General features: G+C 39.4%; 1 pseudogene; it reads right to left on the bottom strand.

Moving 5' to 3' along the window:
* LOC137240162 (hydroxysteroid dehydrogenase-like protein 2 pseudogene) overlaps positions 1-18,714 on the bottom strand; it is a 78,906-nt pseudogene extending 60,192 nt beyond the window's left edge.
* Between the last annotated feature and the right edge of the window lie 3,079 nt (positions 18,715-21,793).

Raw genomic sequence — 21,793 nt, 5'->3', positions numbered from 1 at the left:
CCGATGCGTGTGCACAAGGGACTAACGCTGTACCGTTAAGGTGCACTTCCCCTCCGCCCACGGATGGATCCACGGTGTCTCGGCTGGTACAGTCCCGCCCCCCTTGCGCACCTTCTACTAGCGTGCAAGTAGGGAGGCGAAGGTGTCCAGCTGTGAAGTCAGCACTAACCCGAGTCCTCGCAGTCTCTTCCTTAAGTGGCCGACCCCGCCGACTATCGATCCTGCCGACGACTACCGATCTATCCGATCCCGCCGACGACTACGGCTCATCCGATCCCGCCGAATACCCGCCCTGAACAAGAAGCCGCTGTACAGGTAAACTCCGTCGCAATCTTACCTCCCCCTCGCCTTCGCCCTGGTATGCGCTCCGAAGCCCACCGCCGCTGCCGTCGCATCGTCGCCATCTGGTGCCGCCGCTGCTTCTATCCCGCCGCTGCTACGCCGACCGTTGGCCGTCCCCTATTCTACCGCCGTTAAGCAGCCGCTGCGTCCGTCCTGCTACTGCTACGACGCCCGTGGGTCGCCCGGCATCCTACCGCCATCCAACCGCCGCTGCTTCCGTCCCGCTGCTGCTACGACGACCATTGGTCGCCCGCTATCCAGCCGCCGTGCTCATCCCGCCGCTGCTACGACGCCCGTTGGCCGTCCGCCATCCTACCGCCGTTCAGCCGCCATACTGATCTTGCCGCGGTTTCCATACCGCCAACCCGTCCGTTACCCGACCACCTTCCCGATACCTCCCCTACTACGACGACCGTTAGCCTCCGATCCGTCCCCTCACCATCTTGCAACGGAAAGCTGCTTCCCGCCTAATACCTCCAGCCGTGTGTGTATTCGCAAAAAATAAATATTGTGTTTTTATTCAGTAGGGGTTTGTGGGAGTTTTACTGAACTCTGGATTGACTGAGCGTTACGCCAGCCTTAGACAAAACCCACCTCATAAGCAGTTGACACGGGTGCAACCAGAAGTTTTATTAGCGAGCGTATGGCGAAGACACTGAAGACAGACGGATCAAAGACGTGAGTACGAGAATAGTAATGGGCGATGGAAGACCCAAAGCTATCCTAGAAGCAAAAGATGTAGAAGTGGAAGTTGGTAACCAAATACAGCACAATGAGATGCTAATCCTACGAAGACCGAAAGAGAGAAAGGGGTAATGTACCACAGTGGTCAAAGGTGAGGATTACGGTAAACTATACCCAGCAATTAGCAGTTGTAGCATTCATTCATTCAGTCATATGAAAAAACACATATTTTCGTTTTTCTTGAGACGCATTGACTGTTATATACATATTCATCAATTTTGTACATACATACACTCTACGTCTACGGCTCGTAACTTAAGGCTTGTTCTATTTCAAATTCCTCATACACAATTTATTCCCACGACTAGCCATACGCTTTACTGGTGGATTATTCATGAATAAAAGTAAACGGAACAGTGCGAGCAACAATAACGTTTCAATTGGTATACAAAAGGAATCACAGCAAAGGAAGTTTGTACAAAAACACGAATCTACGTCCTTATCCAGTCAGAAATGTCCAATGCGAAGCATGCGAAGTGGAATAATATTTAAGAAAGACGGTTTGAGAATAGCAGCAGCAATATTCCAGTCAAAGGCATCATATATAATGTTTAAATTGATATACAAAAGGAATCGCAGCAAGGGAAGTTGGTGCTAAACACAAATCTACGTCCATAGACACCCAGGAAAGGCCAATGCGATGCATACGAAATGGAATAATTAAAAGAGGCGGTTTGAAGCGAAAAAACAAGAGGACAACAATACAACAAGCAGCAAATATTTATTATGATAATAATTATTTTTAAGTAGGTAACACTAACAATATTCCGGCAACCTAACGGCTGCCTATTGACAAACAAAAATTAAATTTTTTGCTGTAAAAACTTTTTTACTAATTATTGAGTTATGTTCCCCGAAGAGGACATACAATGTCAAAGTCAGTTTGACCAAGTTTTTAATAAATTGTTTAAATTAAGTTTGGATTTGCAAGAAAGTAAAAACGAAAAACCCGAGAAAGTCAAACAAAGCCCTAAGCCACTGACAATCGAGGAATACAGGAAGAGAAATTGAGTTCAAACAATTGAGGAACCTAAAGCCTCAAATGCAGTCAAACTAAAAAGAATAAAATAATTAAAAAAAATTTTTTAGTTAAACGGTTTTATTGAAAACAATACTTACATGAAATAATAATAATACGAAAAGCTAGAAAATAATTAGATAGGTCCTAGGTACTAGTCATCACACTCCTTATTAATCTAGGGCGTTGATCAGACAATTAATTAAAAGCGTTGGGCGCCTGCAATTTCTAAAAATGTGAGGCGTAGCATAACCTGATTAAGGTTCAGTTGGTTTTACTTATGACTATCAATAGAAATACGACGCGTCCAACGCTTTTATTTAATTGTCTGATCAACGCCCTAGATTGATAAGGAGTGTGATGACTAGTACCTAGGACCTACCTAATTATTTTCTAGCTTTTCGTATTATTATTATTTCATGTAAGTATTGTTTTCAATAAAACCGTTTAACTTAAAAATTTTTTTAAATTATTTTATTTTCAAGTTTTTAGTCTTTATTTAATTGCCTATTATTTCTCATTCTATTTAGTTCATTTAGTGACTCATTATTACAAGGACTCTTTCCTGACAATTTGTTACAACCTAAGTCCTCAATACATAATCCTTCCAAAGACTTTACTCGACTATGCGCCGCGTATGCTTGTCCCTCCTCAAACTCCAAAATATTTTGATGTCACTTCTACTGGACTGTATGCAATATTTGTTCCAAATATGAGCCAAATCGGGCATCATAGGTCGCTTTCTATTCATGTATGTATTATGTGTTCCAAATTTGGACCAAATCAAATCGGACCACAAATACGATTTTTGTGAATATCTTGATCCTTGCGCCACCTAGCGGCGATTTTTTTTGATAGGTCGCTTTCTATTCTTGTATGTATTATGTGTTTCAAGCATGAGCCAAGTCGGACCACAAATACGATTTTTGTGAATATATCGATCCTTGCGCCACCTAGTGGCGATTTTTTTTCATAAGTCGCTTTTTATTCTTGCATGTATTAATGTGTTCCCAATATGAGCCAAATCAGACCACAAATACGATTTTTGTGAATATCTCGATCGCCACCTAACGGCGATTTTTTACAGGTCGATTTCTATTCTTGCATGTATTATGTGTTCCAAATATGAGCCAAATCGGACCACAAATGCGAATTTTGCGAATATCTCGATCCTTGCGCCACCTAGCGGCGATTTTTTTCTTATTATTGCATTGTCATCGGGTTCTGAACTATATTCCAAGTTTCAAGCTTGTAGCTTGTCGGGAAGTAACTTAAATTTCAATTACAAGATTCGTTCACAACGGCCGTGCGGCCGTGCTGCGGCCTGCCTGTCATCTCAAGCTAAATAAAACCGTTTATAAAGAGGAGGAAAACAGGCCAACCATAAGAGATCTATTGCAAAACTATTCGAAAAAATAAATTTGAGTACAGATAGGGAAGAAAAAATAAAAATACAAAAAGAAATAAAGGAGTTAAGAAATATAAAGAAAAATAATCATCAAATAATAATAAAAGAGGACATAAAAAACCAAGACCAGTAATATAAGCATTAGGGTGTTGAAAAAAAAAATATTAAATATTGCAAAAGCATTGATTTTAAATAACTTGGAAAGAGTTAAGAAGCCTAGGACTTATGTAAAAGGCCCACTTGAGGACCTTAAAAATGAAATTGAAATTGAAGGTGAGGAAAAAACTCTAGTATGGTTGAAAAAATGGTGGAAACTTATTGTTATGCATAGGGAACCAACAATATTGAATGTAACGAACCCAAAAAAACACCTGAAGAGTTATATAGGTATGAAGTCAAATATTTAGGAAGAACTGATCAATAAATGAAAAATAAAGACAAAAAACAATATTTCTACATTCATATTTTTCACGATGGGAAGCCAAGAATCAAAAATAGAAAAACCAACATCAAACGTTGTAAACTCAGTCCAAGTAATAGATCATACTGAGGCACTGGATACCATTAAGGTCATGCTTCTAATCACCTGTGTAGTTAGTTGCATTAGTTTGTTTCTGAAACTCTATTCAACCCATAACAAAATCTCAAAAAAGCGATATGCCAGCCGCGCCGACGGTTTAGATAAAGGTTAGCAAAATTTTTTTTTTAATTACCATCCCCAATGAACAAATGGGAAAAAATGTATAAGGAATTAACGGAAAAAAAAGCAAGGCAGAAAAACCATATAAATGAATAAACAAAAATACTTCAATAAAGCCTGAAACAATAGCTAAACACTTAACAATTATTTTAGAATCGCTATGGGAGAATCAATACGTAAATTAAATCCCATACTCACAACAAACCATCAGACAGAGGCACGCCCAATTTTTTCGAGTGTAAGAGACAAATTAGTATCTTCACTCGCAAGGTACAACATAGAAATAAGAGTACTAACTAAAGTTGAAGAAAACCTTCAAATTGATTTCAATACCCTCTTGTCGGAGTCCTCCTCAAGTCAGACTCCATTAACTAAAGATACTAAAATAATAGAAGTTCCAAATACGACCACCAAAATGGCACAAACAGTAGTAGATTTCATCAAAACAGCATCTTCAGTCCTACATGAGCTTGATGGTAGGTCAGAGAATTTGAACAGTTTCCTAGATGCCCTTGATATTCTTGAACAGATAAAAGATAACCATAAAGCTCTGGCTATAACATTGATTAAAACCAAACTAAAAGGCTCAGCACGAAACCTTATTAGCACTGAAAACACAATTCAAGAAATAAAGTCAAAATTGAAATCTGCTATTAAGGGTGAATCAGTAGAAGTTTTGACAGCAAAACTCCTGAACATACAATAACGCAGTAAAACTGCAAACCAGTATACTACGGAAGAAGAAAAAATTACCAAGGCACTGGAAGGGGCTTACATATCTGATGGATTAAACCCAGACTTAGCAAATAGATATTCTACACAAGCAGCAGTCAAAGCTATGTGCAAGAACTTCTCTAACGACAAAGTCAAGATGATAATGCAAGCCGGAACGTTCACATCAATGAACGATGCCATTTCTAAATTCACTAATAGTTGTACCGAAATAACACGCAGCTCAAATACAATCATGAGCAAAAGGCAACAAAACCAATATCGTAATGGTTTCCGTGGAGGATACAGAAATAACAACTGCGGAAATTATCGAAATAGAAGATTTAGACCACAAAACCGATTCAACAACTTTAGACAGAATAATAACATTGGAAGTGGACAAACAGGTAGTCCTCAAAACAGAAATAGAAGTTTCAACCAAACACGAAATCCTGGCAATGTACGTAATTGCACCCAGCAGGAAAACCAGGACACTGCATCTCAACAGTAGATAACAAAAAAGTGTGTATACTTTATTTACACTTAAACAGCTACATATCCTCTAAAACTAGTCTAAATAATTCACTTTCAACTCTCCTAGTAGATACAGGGGCAGACGTATCAATTATAAAAAAGGGTCAAATTGACAATAATGTCACGATGAATAATGTAGAAATAACAGATCAAAAGGGCATTGGACAGGGAGTAACAAACACACTAGGTACAGTCAAAGCAGATTTAATAGGAGATGATCTTTTGATAGCACATAAATTTCACATAGTTTATGACAATTTTCGAATTCCAAGCGATGGAATCCTAGGACTGGACTTTATCAAAAAATATAATTGCATTTTAGATTATGGAAAAAAGAAGACAGATTAATTCTAAGGCCCCGCGATTTTCCACCCACAATCAATACAACCCCAATACCCCCAAGATCAGAAGTAATTCGAAAAATTAATAAAAAATCTATCAACTCTGAACTTTTTATTCCCCATCAACAACTACAAGAAGGAATCTTCATTGCCAATACAATAGCAAACAAATGTCAAACTTTCGTTAGAATCGTAAAATGAAGGACTCTATAGTGGTGACATGGTTTTTTTATGCCCAAATAATTAATAGCAGTTTGGAAGATGGTATTGTACCAGAAAAGTGGAAAATGTCAACGGTGATTCCAGTTGAAAAAATTAAAAAGACAATACAGCCAGAAGAGCTTAGACCCATAAACACCATACCAAGTTACGCTAAAATCCTTGAAATTTATGTTAAGAATCAATTGGTAAAATATCTATACTCAAACAAAATACTTGTCAAACAACAGTCGGGTTTTAGGAAAAAACATTGGTGTGAAACAGCCCGTAACTTCGTGATATCGGAGTGGAAAGATGATCTAAATAATCAGAAGGTGGTGGTTGCTGCCTTTCTTGACCTTAAAAGAGCCTTCGAAACGGTAGATAAGGAAATCCTTATCAAGAAACTCGAACAAATTGGTATTAAAGACATAGAGCTTGCTTGGTTCCGCAGTTATTTAAAACATAGGAAACAGCGAACAGTTATAAAAACAGCGATATCTGATGTATTGGAAGTGCCCATAGGCTTACCACAAGGCTAGGTCCTAGCACCAATATTGTTCCTAATATATATAAATGATATAGTTAATGCGATACAAGACTGTGATATCAAAATATTTGCGGATGATGCATTATTTATGATCAGTGATAATAATATTACTACTGCGGTATTAAAAATGCAAAATGGTCTCAACAATTTATACACATGGCTATGTGCGAATAGACTAAAGCTTAATTAAAACAAAACCAAATATATGGTCATAACAAGAAAATATATTAATGATGAGGACTTAAGTGGGCTAAAAATAAATAATGAAACCATACAAAAAGTTAATAGCATAAAATATTTAGGGATTATAATTGATAACAAACTTAAATTTGAAGAACATATAAACTACACAGTTGCGAAAGTCGCGAAAAAGATTGGTGTTGTGCAGAGATCTACCAAGTATATACAAGAAAAATATAAAATTATTATTTATAAATCTATTATTGAACCACATTTTATGTATTGCCCATCGATATTATTCATAATAGCGGACAAAGAAATTGATAAGCTACAAAAGCTTCAAAATAGATGTATGAGGTTTATTCTTAAAAAACGTAGAGATGCTAGAACGGCTATATGTTAAAAAAGTTGAACTGGTTTGTCAAGCAAAAAATTTATTTTCATACCATGAAATTGATATTTCATATAAAACATGGAAATGTACCTGAATATTTAAGTAGTAACGTAGTTCTAGTGGAGCAAACACACAATATAAATACTAGAAATGGACATAATTTTAAATTGCTATTTTTTCGAACAGAAATAGATAAGCAAAACATTTTTTACAAAGGCCCAAAGGGTTACAACGAGCTCCCATTGGAAATTAAAAACTGCAATGAAATCTTAGTTTTTAAGGCAAAATTATATGAATTTTGTAAAACTCTACCTATAAGATAGAATAGTACAATTTGTATCTTGAATTAGGCTTTAAGCCGTAATAAATAAATAACTAACTAACTAACTAACACTACTGACAGAATCGCAATTATTTAAAACTGCGATATAAAAACAGAAAATCTTAATGATTACGTACTAATCAAAAGCAGTATAGAAAATAACTCTAATAACAAAGACAAATTATAAAGACTTAATAAAAAATTTCCCCAATTTGCTAGTAAACAATTAAATTCACAATGCTCAGAATACATAGATATATTCGGATTAGAAGCAGAACCTATTACAGCCCACAATTTCTACCAGCAATAATTCAGCAATCACACAAAAATGAAATAAACACACAAGTAGACAAGTTACTTAAAGATGACATTATAGAGCCTTCAATGTCCGAATACAATGTCCAATCCTATTAGTACCAAAGAAATCGTTACCCGGTAATAAAGACAAAAGATGGAGACTAGTCATTGACTACAGACAAGTAAATAAAAACTAACTGCAGATAAATTCCCACTGCCAAGAATTGATGACATTTTGGATCAATTAGGAACAGCAAAATATTTTCATGTTTAGATCTGATGTCAGGCTTTCATCAAATAGAACTAAGTAGACCCAAATTCTAGAGACTTTTCTTCATTTACAGCAGATAATGGCACTTACTTTATCAAACGATTTCCCTATGGCTTGAAAGTAGCACCAAACTCATTCCAAAGAATGATGACCTTAGCATTCGCAGGTCTGAAACCCTCACAAGCATTTTTATGTATGGATGACCTAGTAGTATTAGGATGCTCCGCAAAGCTTATGATGACAAATTTACGGGATGTATTCTCAACCTGCAGAAAATATAATTTAAAATTACACCCTGATAAATGCTTATTCTTTAGTCAAGTGGTTACTTATTTAGGACATCAATGCACTAGCAAAGGAATCCTTCCCGACCCAAATAAATTTGAAATTGTTCTGAACTACCCAACACCCAAAACAGCTGATGAAGTCAAACGATTCGTTGCTTTCTGCAACTACTATAGAAGATTAGTACCAAATTTCGCAGAATATACAAGAATATGAACTAGACTCTGTAAAAAGAATGTCTCCTTCGACTGGACAGAAGAATGTCAAAAAGCTTTCGTTTATCTAAAGGAAGCATTAATTAGTCCAAAAATCTTGCAATATCCAGATTTCAACAAAGAATTTTGTATAACAACAGATGCTAGTAGTTATGCTTGTGACGCAATCCTGAGTCAAGAATACGAAGGCAAACAATTACCAGTGGCCTATGCTTCAAGATCATTCACAAAAGGTGAAATTAATAAAGCTACAATAGAGAAAGAATTAGCAGCAATTCAATGGGCCATAACATTCTTCAGACCATACGTATATGGCAAAAAATGTCTAATTAAAACTGACCATCGACCCCTAACATACCTGTTTTCAATGATAACCCCTTCATTAAAATTAACTAGAGTAAGATTGGATTTGGAGGAGTATGACTTTGAGGTGGAGTACATAAGTAGCTGGAAAAGAGAATTACGTAGCCGGCGCATTGTCGAGAATAAATATAGAGAATTTAAAAGAAATGTCAGTGGAGGCTTGTGAAATACTAAAAGTCACTACAAGATTAGAGACTAGAAAACCAATTATAAGATAAATGAAGAAAATAAAAGTCACATAGAGAATCCTATAGTATATGAAGCGCTAAATAAATTTTAAGTAAAAAGACATGTCAAGCTCGTTTTCGATCCTCCAAAATTCTATTTCAAAAAAGGAAAGAAAATTTGTAGCACAATAGATACAACCAACCTAATTGTGGAGGATAAGATTGACTTAGGACAATTCTTTACCAGGCTTACAAAAGAAGCCGGAAATTTAGGTCTTGTAAAGATACAGTTGTCCTTCGGGGACAAATTGTTTAAAGATAATTATACTCGACAAGGCAAATTTAAGGAGATAGGTACCAAAGTTCTCAAAAATCTAACAGTAGCACTAACCCCAGAGGTTATGAATGTGACAGATCCCGTGAAAATTAAAGAAATTCTTCATAAATATCATGACGATCCTATCTGTGGAGGCCAACCAGGAATAAATCGCATGAGAAATAAAATCAAACAAAAATATGGTTGGAAAAATATGAAAAATTACATAAGAAAATATATAAAAAATTGCATCCACTGTCAGAAAAACAAAGTTAAAAAACCAATAGCTATAGCGGAGATACCTCCGAAAGCATTTGACATAGTAAAAATTGATACAGTGGGCACTACCAAAATCAATTCATGGAAATGAATATGCGGTTACTATCGTTTGTGATTTAACTAAATACTTGGTCGCAATTCTAGTCCCAAGCAAACACGCTGTGACGGTTGCTAAAGCTGTATTCGAGCATTTCATTCTGATTTATGGTTATATGAAAACAATCATGACGGACATGGGAACAGAATACAAAAATAACTTGTTTGAGGAATTATGTAAACGTCTAAAGATTGAACATAAAACTTCAACACCTTACCACCATCAAACTTTAGGAAGAACGCAGTCAGAGAACATTTAGTGATTATGTACGTTCTTACATATCTAGTGACAAAGACGATTGGGATGAGTAGCTCAGGTATTTCACATATTGTTATAACACAACACCATCTACTGTAAATAAATATTGTCCTTTTTAGCTCGTATTCGGAAAAAAACCCCAATATTACTGTTTAGGCAGGATGCCTAACTTCTCCGCATCTGATTGCGATCCCCCCCCCCCCCCCCATGCAACTCTGCAAATCGATACTCGATACTCGAATTAATTTATAACCACCCACACCATCACCCTCATGGATGTGCATGCACGTACATGCACGTGTATGTGTGCTTTTTGTCAGCACTCATTCATATGCATGTCGGGGTTGATGTGTGGGTGCCTTTCCCCTCCAAAACGGAGGATTTTGCGGGTCAACGGTTGTAGCTTGCTATACAACCGGCCTCTTTGATTTTCAACAGCCAACCAGCTAACATCTGCCGCCAAGGATCTCCGCCGCTTCCTACAACTGTACAGTCAGGTAATATTGTATTCAATTTATTTTATCTCTACCCAATAAAGTGCATTATTATAACGACGAAAATCCTCCTGTGTTTCTTATTTGTCTCGTTTGAGTGAATCTTCTATTCCCACTGAGATCGACCGGGTGCGCCCACCTCTCCAGGATTAGACCCACACCGGCCGAACATTTGGTCCATCTTCACCAGGAATTTGGAATACAGTACCTATATACAGTCCACATCACAAGATACCATAGCTGACCGCACACACTTCAGAATTCCTAACATAAAAAGTTATACGGAAAAATATTTGCCCATCAACAGCTATACCACAAAATTTGGAGAGTCTATTATTTAATACCAGCGTGCAAAACACTGAGCAAGCGACAGCCAGCTTAAGCCATCAGCTACACCACAAGTCATCTTGCCACATCATCACCAGAACATACAAATCACCAAAAAGTTCACGGTAAGTGCAATATTTCTTGCCACATTTTTTTTGGTTAAAATAATAAATAAAAATGCGAAAAATCGATCTAAAGGTGCCACACGTGATTGTAGTTAACCGCGAAAAGTGTGAAAAAACTGTGTAGTGCCAAAAAGGAAAATAAGTGCAAACGCGTTGCATTAACGTCGTTTAAGATTCCTTGTGACTATCTGGTCTGTCCCCCCACCAGCGGTAAGGCTCTCCGGACACAGCACAAGGAAGAGGTACACATAACCTCACTTTCACATAAAATTTCACTCCATTCGATTTAAATTTTCCTTTTGCATTACATTATTTTCACTAATTTCTCTAACTAATCTTGTTACACAGTTTTGTTCTCTGTTGTATAAGATTTATTTCACGGTTTCACACTTTTCGTCGAGTTATGTCAACGCGCGCACTTATCTTATAATAAAATTGAAGGTTGAAGTGGCGAGTGGCCCCCCCTTTACTTTGCACAATACACATTGGTGGTGATTCCCCCTGCTCCCGGTTTTAAGGCACAAATAATCTGCAAAGTCAGATAAAAATAAACAAATTAAAAGTAAGAAATCAATTTTGCGTAATTTTAATAGTTGTTGGTTGGGTGATTCGCTCAGGTTTTCAAAGTTTTTATATCCCTTGGTTAATTTGCTCTCGATCTTTCAACCATGAACATGGATTCTTACATTAGATTGGCCGATCGAATAATCGAATTCGAGGCCGATTTTAATGATATCAATGCGGCTCTGCACACTGTACATACTCTTGCAATACAGCAAAAAGAGTTACAAGCCAAGTGGGAAAAGCAGAGAACGGCCTAGAGGAGTTGCTTGGCTCTGACACGCTCGACGCAAAGAAAATTGTAGCGGTCAAGATCAAGCATAAAGCGGCATATGCCGTATTCTTGCGATGCATGTCGAACATGGCTGAACTTCAAGCCAAATTGAAGGAGGAAAAAGATAGGGCAGTCAAACCTGAGGGAGAACGCGCGCGCGAACACAGTATCCGCCTGCCAGCTTGTGATACTGAGGTGTTCAAGGGCGACTACCTATCTTGGCCAACGTTTCGTGACCTGTTCACGGCCATATACAAAAACAACAGTCGCCTAAGCCCGGTAGAAAAGTTGTTCCACCTCAATCAGAAAACTCAAGGTGAGGCAAAGGACATCGTCAAGAAATGTCCCTTGACAAATGAAGGCTTCGAAACAGCCTGGAAAAACCTATGTGAGAGATACGAGAATAAGCGGATTCTCGTAAACTCACAACTACAAATTTTGTTTAATCTAAAAAAGATAGATAGCGAGTGCGGCAGCTCTATCAAAACCTTACAGCGCGACATAAATAATTGCTTGGCATCTTTAAAAACACATCAGATCGATGTTAAAAATTGGGATGCGATTATTACCTATTTATGTTCGACAAAATTACCTGAAAATACGTTGGCTCTATGGGAGCAGAGCATTGACCACAAGACGGACATATCCAAGTGGGAGGATATGGACAAATTCTTGTCAAATCGTTTCCAGACACTTGAAACCGTGTCTGGTTTTACAGGAAATGCCACTTCTAAAGTGCAAAAGTCAGACACGTCGCGCCAGTCGACGGAAAACCCTACAAAAAGACTTGGTGCTTTTCAAACCAAAGTAACCAAGCAAACACCAAAATCAATATGTAAAATGTGAAAATCTACGGAGCACAGATTACGCAACTGTTCACGTTTTTGCGATTTAAACCCGGTAGAAAGGATTAAATTCGTCAAATCCACAAATGGCTGCCTGAATTGTTTATCCCCAGGACACACAGTGACGAGGTGCACCAGTTCGTACAACTGTTCCAAATGCCACTCTCGTCACCACACGCTCCTGCATGCGGACACACTTCAGCAACCGGCGGTGCGAAATCCCTTCAAAGATGCGGATAATGCCCCATCAACTTCGGCACAGGCAAGGAAAAGACAGGAATCGGGACAACCACCTTCTTTTACGAACCAGAATGTCAAATCCTGCCATGCCAATTCCAGCACAGGTGTGCTCTTAGGAACTGCTCGCGTACACATTCACCATAATAGTACCGACTTCTCCGCGCGGGCATTAATTGATTCTGAGTCTGAATGTTCCTTTATAACTGAAAGACTGAAACGCAGAATCAATTTGCCAGCGAGGAAAATGCATGCCCATGTTTCAGGCATCACAAATGCGGTGTCAGCTCAGGTGAAAGAAGCATCCAACATCGAATTACGTTCACTAGTGGATCCCTGCTTTAGCCTGACTACACCCGTACTAGTTCTAGCGAAACTCACTGGGAATATTCCATCCTGCCATATCAACGCAATGACTATGCAGGCATTCCCAGACTTGGTTTTGGCAAACAAGAGGTTCTACGTCAACGAAGACGTAGACCTCATACTTGGCGGAGACATATATCCCCATATTATAATGAACGGTATAAAAAAGAATGTGCTAAACACACTCTTAGCCCAAGAGACAGTGTTCGGTTTGATACTAACCGGTCGTATCGAATCACCGAATCCAACGAAGAGCATTATGTCTTTCTACAACGAGGTTGCGTTAGACAACCAACTCAAAGCGTTCTGGGAGGTAGAAAATGTATCAAAAAATAAAATATTAAATGAAGAAGAAAGGTACTGCGAACAACTATTTAAAGAAACAACGCAGCGAAGTGAGAATGGAAGGTACACCGTGTCACTACCATTCCGGCAGGATTACCCTAACAGTATTAACTTAGGACCGTCCCTGAAACGCGCATGCTCTCAGTTCTTCCGGAATGAGGGGCGGCTAATAAAAAACCCAGATTTAGGAAAAGAATATGTTCGAGTGTTGTCAGAATATGAAACGCTTGGACATATGAGAAAATTAAAAAAGAATATCCCATCCGACGATTCGGATCATTACTTCCTGCCCCACCACGCCGTTATTAAAGCAGAAAGTACCACTACAAAGGTACGCGTAGTATTTAATGCCTCGAGCCCTACGGCCAACGGCAATAGCCTAAACGATATTCTCCTCCCAGGCCCATTTCTACAAGCCGATCTACCCATCCTTATCTTACGTTGGAGACTATACCGTTTCGTCTTCAATAGTGACATCGAAAAGATGTATCGACAAATTTGGGTGAACGAAAATCAGACCAAATTTCAACGTATTGTGCACCGCACGTCCCCGAATGACCCTATTAGTCTTTATGAATTAAAGACGGTTACCTTCGGAGTGAATTGCGCTCCATATCTCGCGATAAGAACGCTCCTACAACTGGCAGACGACGTGTCAAACTCACACCCTACAGCGGCTAACATACTACGAGAATACATGTATGTAGATGACGTGTTAGCGGGTGGACATACGATCACATCGACTATTAAAGCCAGAGATGAAATTCGTCAAGTCCTACACTCAGCGGGCTTTCCACTTCGCAAATGGACATCCAATTCAGAGGACATTATAAGGGACATCCTCAAAGCAGACCTGCTCAATGAAAACTTCCTGGCATTCGAAGATACCAGTTCAGTTAAAGCGTTAGGCATTCGATGGAATGCCCTCTCCGATTTTTTTTTATTTTAAAGCCGGGACGCTGGACAACCCGGAAAACATTACGAAGAGAGCGATACTATCAGCAATCGCCAAACTTTTCGATCCCTTGGGATGGCTGGCACCAATGGTCATTGTGGCAAAAATACTCATGCAGAGTATTTGGTTGGAAGGCACCGCTTGGGACGAACCAGTATCTACCAGTACGCTGGAACGATGGAAAACCTTCACCGACCAATACCATGAAATCGATACAATCCGGATACCTAGATGGGTCAACTTTTCACCAGGAACCGACATCGAGATCCATGGATTTTGTGACGCATCCCAGAAGGCTTATGCAGCAGCCATTTACATGCGCGTCAAAACGGATGATAATGTTTGCACGAACCTGCTTCTAGCCAAAACCCGAGTAGGCCCAGTGAAAACTCTTTCTCTTCCACAAGAGGACCACGGGCTCCTCTTAACAATCCCTCCCTTCCTCCCCATCCCTCTTTTCAAAAAAAAATCTACCCTAACCTAACGCAGATCCTCTATCTGCCACAGAACCTAGAGAGACTCAGCCCACTCTACCCTTAAGCTTCCAAAGCAAACACAAATTCACTCGTTCTCCCATAACGAGGACACCAGAAACCATCCCACTCACTCGTTCTCCCATAACGAGGATACCAGAAAAGCCTACCGCAGAAGGGCGAACCGATCTGCCACAAAACACGTATTTGTTAAGAAATTACAAAGTCACACCCAAGGTCACTCGCTCCCCCGAGCGAGTATACCAGAACCCTAACGCAGACCCACGGTCTGCAACAGAACACACATGCACTCGGCCATCAGAATTTATCAGAATTCCTCATATCACATACACTCTCATTTATCTGAGGATATGAAATCGGAATTCAGTATCCAACTAGTAAAGGTTTTAAAATCGAAGAAAAACCCTCCTAATATGCCTGGACGCTTATAAAATTCAATAAGAAGAGAGACTCCTTTGCAGACTGGAGAATCCCTCAAATAGCCTTTTGGGGGTTCATCATATTTGGCACATTGCGGTCACAACCGCTTGTGCTTAAACTTATATTTTTATTGACGAAGAAATAGTGAGAATAAGTCTGAACATTCGTGGTTGTCTTTGCCGACCGGTAGCTGAATTAATGCTAACCTTATGAACTTCGGCATGTGGTCCTATCTTACTTCTAATTAAAAAGGGCCTAAACAGAGAATTCACAACTATTCATTCGTCATACCGATTTATAATTCAGGAGTTAATCGGGTCTCGGTGGGTATTTAGCGAAAGTCGTTTCGAAACATCCAATATATTTTCAAGAAATAGGACTAGAGTACTTATCCTCTCCCACCCGACTTGGAAGTCAGATCTTCTACAATGATATCCTCCCTTCTCTTTGTTTTTAACTTTGGAACAAGTCCGAAATGTACAGCGACAGTTACTTGAGAAGATTGTGTCATAATTCAAAGGCAGATCTTTCGAATCTGCTCCATTTGCGCACAGAGACTTAATCGAATATCAATCGGATTTATTGAAATAATTAAGGTTCCCTTTTCATAAAGGCCCTTTTTGTTTCATTAAGCCTCTGTGTGAAACTGGCATCAGCCGCGTAAGCACAGGTATGGACTACCGCAGTTCAAATTATCCTTCAAAACACAGCTATTGAGTTTCGAACTTTGAGATTAGACCCATCATAGGTTGTTGTTTAGCTTATCTCAGACAGAATTGGGTTCAAGTACGCCCGTTCTCAAATTTTTACTTCCGTTCCAGAACGCACACTCAAAACCATGATACCGATATTACAAGGTGGAACCGGTGAGCCGAAATGAAGTTCAAAAAAAAGGGAAAACCATTCTCTCCTTTTGGCGGCCATGATGGATTCTACCTTCTAATAGTTGTATCATGCTCAAAACTAGAACCATAATAGGTCCCAAAAATACAAAAAAAAAAAAAAAAAGCAAGTTACTCACATTCCAATCGAAATTTACCGAGTATCTTGTCCACACGAGGTCCTGCCCCCGAGATCCAGCTCCGCCCAACAAATCTATCAGCAACAACTACGCGCGGCCGAATTGTTACCTATAATTTATAGATGGTGATATTTTATAGCACAGATGTGAAAAGGTAGGGGAATCACGTTTTCACTCACCTTACGCAATCGTAATATTTCTCTGCCAGCGGCAGCTAAGTCGCCTTACAGTGAAAGCTCACGGTCGCACATCTATTTGGCCCATCATCGGAAAACCTTATCAACGCTGCTCAAGCTCGAGTCATCGCTATTCTCAGACACTGGAGCGGCGCCCGCACCACCATTGGCTGGTGATGTCGAGTTATTACCATTTTGCACACCCTTTACTGAAGCATTAGTAGCCATATTCGAATTGTAACCTCAAGAGCTCATGTTTCATTGAGGTGCACTTGTATTTTTCACATATGTCCTCAAACGTCTCTATCGCCTTTTCAATATCTGCATTTGTAAGGTGACCCTTAATCAGCGACCCTTCTCCAATGGATTCTTATACAGCGGCATACCTTTCTCTATATGTACTTCTAATACGTTACGTTCCCTTATGGCTTTGCGTCCATTACATTGTTTAAAGCGATCCTTCTCAGATATCAGCTCGCCTGTACCCATACATTTGCGGCACACTTATTCGGTATGTTGCACTAAACCGAATCCTATTTGTTGGACACGAGTCTCTACACCACTACCGCGACATTGCATACATTTGTCAATAGCACCTTTTTTGCCACCACGTCCCTCGCATTTATCGCAAATCACACTTTTCTGTAAAGCCAACTTGCGTGTGGCACCATTGTACAATTCTTCCAATTTTACAGACATTTGATGTACAACATCCTTACCACGACGCTCACGGCGACGACCACCACCTGCCGAAAACAAATGTTTATTCTTGCTTCTTTTGTTCTGCAGCCCAAATGGGCGAATCTATTTCACGTTGCTCGCTGCCGCCCAAGAATTCGCCCACTTTCAATACTGAATTGATAAACGGCCTGTGTTTTTTTTTTTTTTTACAAGATCCGCTGTTAGTAAAGTTTCAATTTGGCAAAATAATGCAGGTATTTGGCCGGTTAATGCGCCAGACGCTTTCTCTAATTTTTGAACGTTAGATTTATCTTCTGTGACATCCAAAAAGAAATCGGGCATTAGTTTATCGACGTAGTCCGGATTGCAGGCATACTGTTTAAAATCAGTTATACCAGAGGAACCTAATACTTCATCGTCAATTAAAAACTGACCCGTACACTGATAGGGTCCCGTATCAACACAGCGTATGCAGCATCCGCCATACTATTGGCTTTACGCGAAGTATTAAAACTATCTGAGCCGGCCAACATTTCAATAGCAGCCGTATGTACAGCGGTACGTGGCCATAAGGCATTCAGCGCCACTGTGGCGGAATGAAATTCTGCAGCCATACGCAATGCGCACATTGACATACCATACTTGGCCATTGTATCGGCAACATGTGGTGCAAACCATCTCTGATTCAAATTTAGTGGCGGTGAAATATTTAAAATATGTGTATGATTACTTTCCAATAAATGGGGTAAACATTCCTTCGATACGAGCAATGTGCCACGTGTATTAATGTGATGCATAAGATCGTAACGCTTCATTTCAGTACCTAATGTGTCGGTTAATGATATGGCTGATGCATTCTTTATCAATATGTCAGTACCACCAAATTTTGCGACTGCATCCTTAACAGCCGTACGTACTTGTTGTTCATCACGCACATCTACTACGCATGGATGTGCACGTCCACCGACCCTTTAAATTTCTTCTGCTGCCCTATAAATTGTTCCAGGCAGTTTCGGATGTGGTGCACTTGTTTTAGCAGCAACAATATTTGCACCATCACGAGCAGCTTTTAAAGCAATTGCTTTACCACTACCTCGCGAAGCACCTGTGACGAATATTGTACGTCCAGCTAATTTCTCGGTATTAATCATTTTTAGTTTGTTCCTGTCCTCAGTACTTATTTATTTTGTAAAAACCCTGGTCGTAATAGTTTGCGAAATGCAAGTAATTATAGCTCAGATATCGAAATACAACAAATTGAAGAGTCCAAAATACATATTTGGGTGAAATAAAATTCACGACTCGTATTCATGCGGCGGTACTCAGCATAGGAGACCGCAGAGCAAGCTGATTCCACAACAAACAATATTGTTGCACTGTTTTGGTATCATCGAAAAAAAAAAAAGAAATTTCCAAAAAAAAAAAATTGTATCATTTCACACTTTCCCCGTAGACAACATGCATGATGAAGAAAAGTGCACTTGTAAATTGGACAGTAATCCGTGGGGCGATGTGTGTGGCATGGCGAATTCATACCATTTTGTATTTACCACCCTCTCGAAATCGAGTCTTTCACTCAGGTGGTGCCAGCAAACCACCCAAGGTGTAGCAGGGTACCTGAAAATATAAAATAAATAAAAATGAAAAGAAATTAGAATATTAATAAAACACTAAAAAAGGAACACACCTCCTTAAAAATTAATTGCTCTCATTTACAAACAAAAAAAAAAAAATGTTTTTTCCTTTTGATTTTTTGATTTTTTTTGCTGTCGGTACTGCCTTCTTTTTGGCGGGGGGTAGGACTTGTTGTTTTTCAACAACAAATATCACAAAAGGTCATTATAAGGGCTCGATGCAAAAACAATCCGAGTCCCGAAAGTAAAGAATCCCGACACGACAAATTCCCGAAATTGGAATAAGTCAACTGTTTCTACTGGCTTAGTGTGCTACTGCCCCAGTGACCTAGTTTTTTTTTTCAAGGGCAAGCCAATACATATATGTATATATATATACTCGCACGCCACAAATTCACCATACCAGCTGTCAGCTAACCAATAAATACACGACAGGGTTGCATGCTATCTCAGAATGGTACGTGCAGATAGAACGCGTCGTTGAGAACGCATCGCCAATCTGCATGCAAGCACCGGCAGTTGGTACACTTTCGAATTTAATTACGATTTTCGCTATTCGTCATGAGCGGTCGCACAAAATAAAATCAATACCGTCGTCAGCCTCTACGGTTCGTTTTTAAACTCGGTTTATTCATCTATTTTAAAGTACGTTTTGTTGAAATGCATAAGCTGCTCGAAATCAAAGCACTAACTACCTTGCAAAAATGCTCTCGTCATTCCATGTCATTTGACTAGTCATTTTACGGTGATAGGTTATATTCGTAGTCACATTTGCATGGGCGTGGGTAAGTTTTGTGACCAAGTGTTTTGTAGGGTAATAATATAATACACAACTGACGAAATACATGCGCTGCAGCGAAAACGCGCATCACCCAACCAACCTCACGGCCACTCGCCCTGGCACATCCATAAAATGCCACAGTCAACCTGAGAGCGACACGACACGTTATACGCTGGAACGGAGACCTCGGCCTCTTCGTCCAGCCCAGAAAAACCTCAAAACCATCGAGTCTGGAACGGAGACCTCTGCCTCTTCGTCTAACCAACAAAAAAAACCGCAAATCTGGAATGGAGACCTCGGCCTCCCCATCCGGAACGACAAAAACCAAAGAATAACAAAAAATGCTGCCACTCTGGAACGGAGACCTCGGCCTCTTCGTCCAGCCTTACTGGCCATCGACTAGACACATATTACATTCTGAATTTCTATATTTAAGAATTATGTATAATTCAATGGCAAGAAATATTCACTTACATCTGTTCATCACCATTAACTTTTATCATCCTAGCTTAGGTGGCATGCTGAGCAAGTCGGAAAGGATTCTCGGCCATTTTGCATCGCAGACGAACTCCTCATTTAGATTAAGTTAGTGTGTAAGTCTTATATTCATTTTTCTCGTTTCACCGGAGGTCATTGGCGAAAAACGATGTTGCGTAGCGCAAGGGGGGCCGGCATGTTTAGGCAGGATGCCTAACTTCTCCGCATCTGATTGCGATCCCCCCCCCCCCCCCCCCCCCCATGCAACTCTGCAAATCGATACTCGAATTAATTTATAACCACCCACACCATCACCCTCATACATGTGCATACACGTACATGCACGTGTATGTGTGCTTTTTGTCAGCACTCATGCATATGCATGTCGGGGTTGATGTGTGGGTGCCTTTCCCCTCCAAAACGGAGGATTTTGCGGGTCAACGGTTGTAGCTTGCTATACAACCGGCCTCTTTGATTTTCAACAGCCAACCAGCTAACATCTGCCGCCAAGGATCTCCGCCGCTTCCTACAACTGTACAGTCAGGTAATATTGTATTCAATTTATTTTATCTCTACCCAATAAAGTGCATTATTAACGAGGAAAATCCTCCTGTGTTTCTTATTTGTCTCGTTTGATTGAATCTTCTATTCCCACTGAGATCGACCCGGTGGGTCCACCTCTCCAGGATTAGACGCACACTGGCCGAACACTTACGAATTCCTAAAAAAAAAAATAAGCCTAATCTACACTCATGAGGCTTACGACAAAGAAATTAAATACAAACTACAAATAGCACAACAAAGAGCTAGAAAGTTAGTTCAGGAAGCCAAAAGAACACAAAAATTAAATTACGACAGAAGTAGCCATAGTATAAAAAAAGAAATATGGGAAGCTTAGTATTAGTTAAGGACGAATGAAGTCATAAACTTAATAGTACATTTAAAGGAAAATATAGGGTAGAAAATATAGATAGTAAAAATAATTACACTTTAATTCCCTGTAATGTAGAAAATATAAATGAAAAAAAGAAAATTATAGTTCATAAAAATAGGCTTAAACCGCTATAATAGAAAAACTAATTACAATAGCATATTTTGAATAAATAAAAGCATTCCACTTTACTCATACTCTCCATTAAGTACTCATAACACAATATGAAAAAAAATAACTTCCTAAATAAAGACAATAATTGTTTTGACACCAAACCGAAAACAATAGTTTTACTTGTCCATACTATACAATGCAAATGCGTCTGTGAGTGGATTTCTCAATCAAAAATTACAGATGTTCTCAGAGCTGTCTGATGCATCCAACGTGATGTCGTACAAGATAGTCATGAGAGACGGGATTAATTACAAGGAAATCAACGAGTTGACAGAGAAAGGTTGTATGGAATCATAGTCATTTGACGTCCAGCGTCGGAAGGGAACATTGAACGTAGTGGCAGGTGCACTTTCGCGACCGATGAACGATCTTCAACTTAGTGCAGATGCACTTTCGCGGCCGATAGACGAGCAGCTAGGTTCTTTTACGGTGGCACAAAACAAAGACGAGTGAAAATGCCTAAAAGCAAAGATGGCGGAAATATG

This window comes from Eurosta solidaginis, chromosome 2 (assembly GCF_040869045.1).
Source record: "Eurosta solidaginis isolate ZX-2024a chromosome 2, ASM4086904v1, whole genome shotgun sequence".
NCBI lineage: Eukaryota > Metazoa > Arthropoda > Insecta > Diptera > Tephritidae > Eurosta > Eurosta solidaginis.
This window is presented reverse-complemented; position numbering and strand designations above follow the sequence as displayed.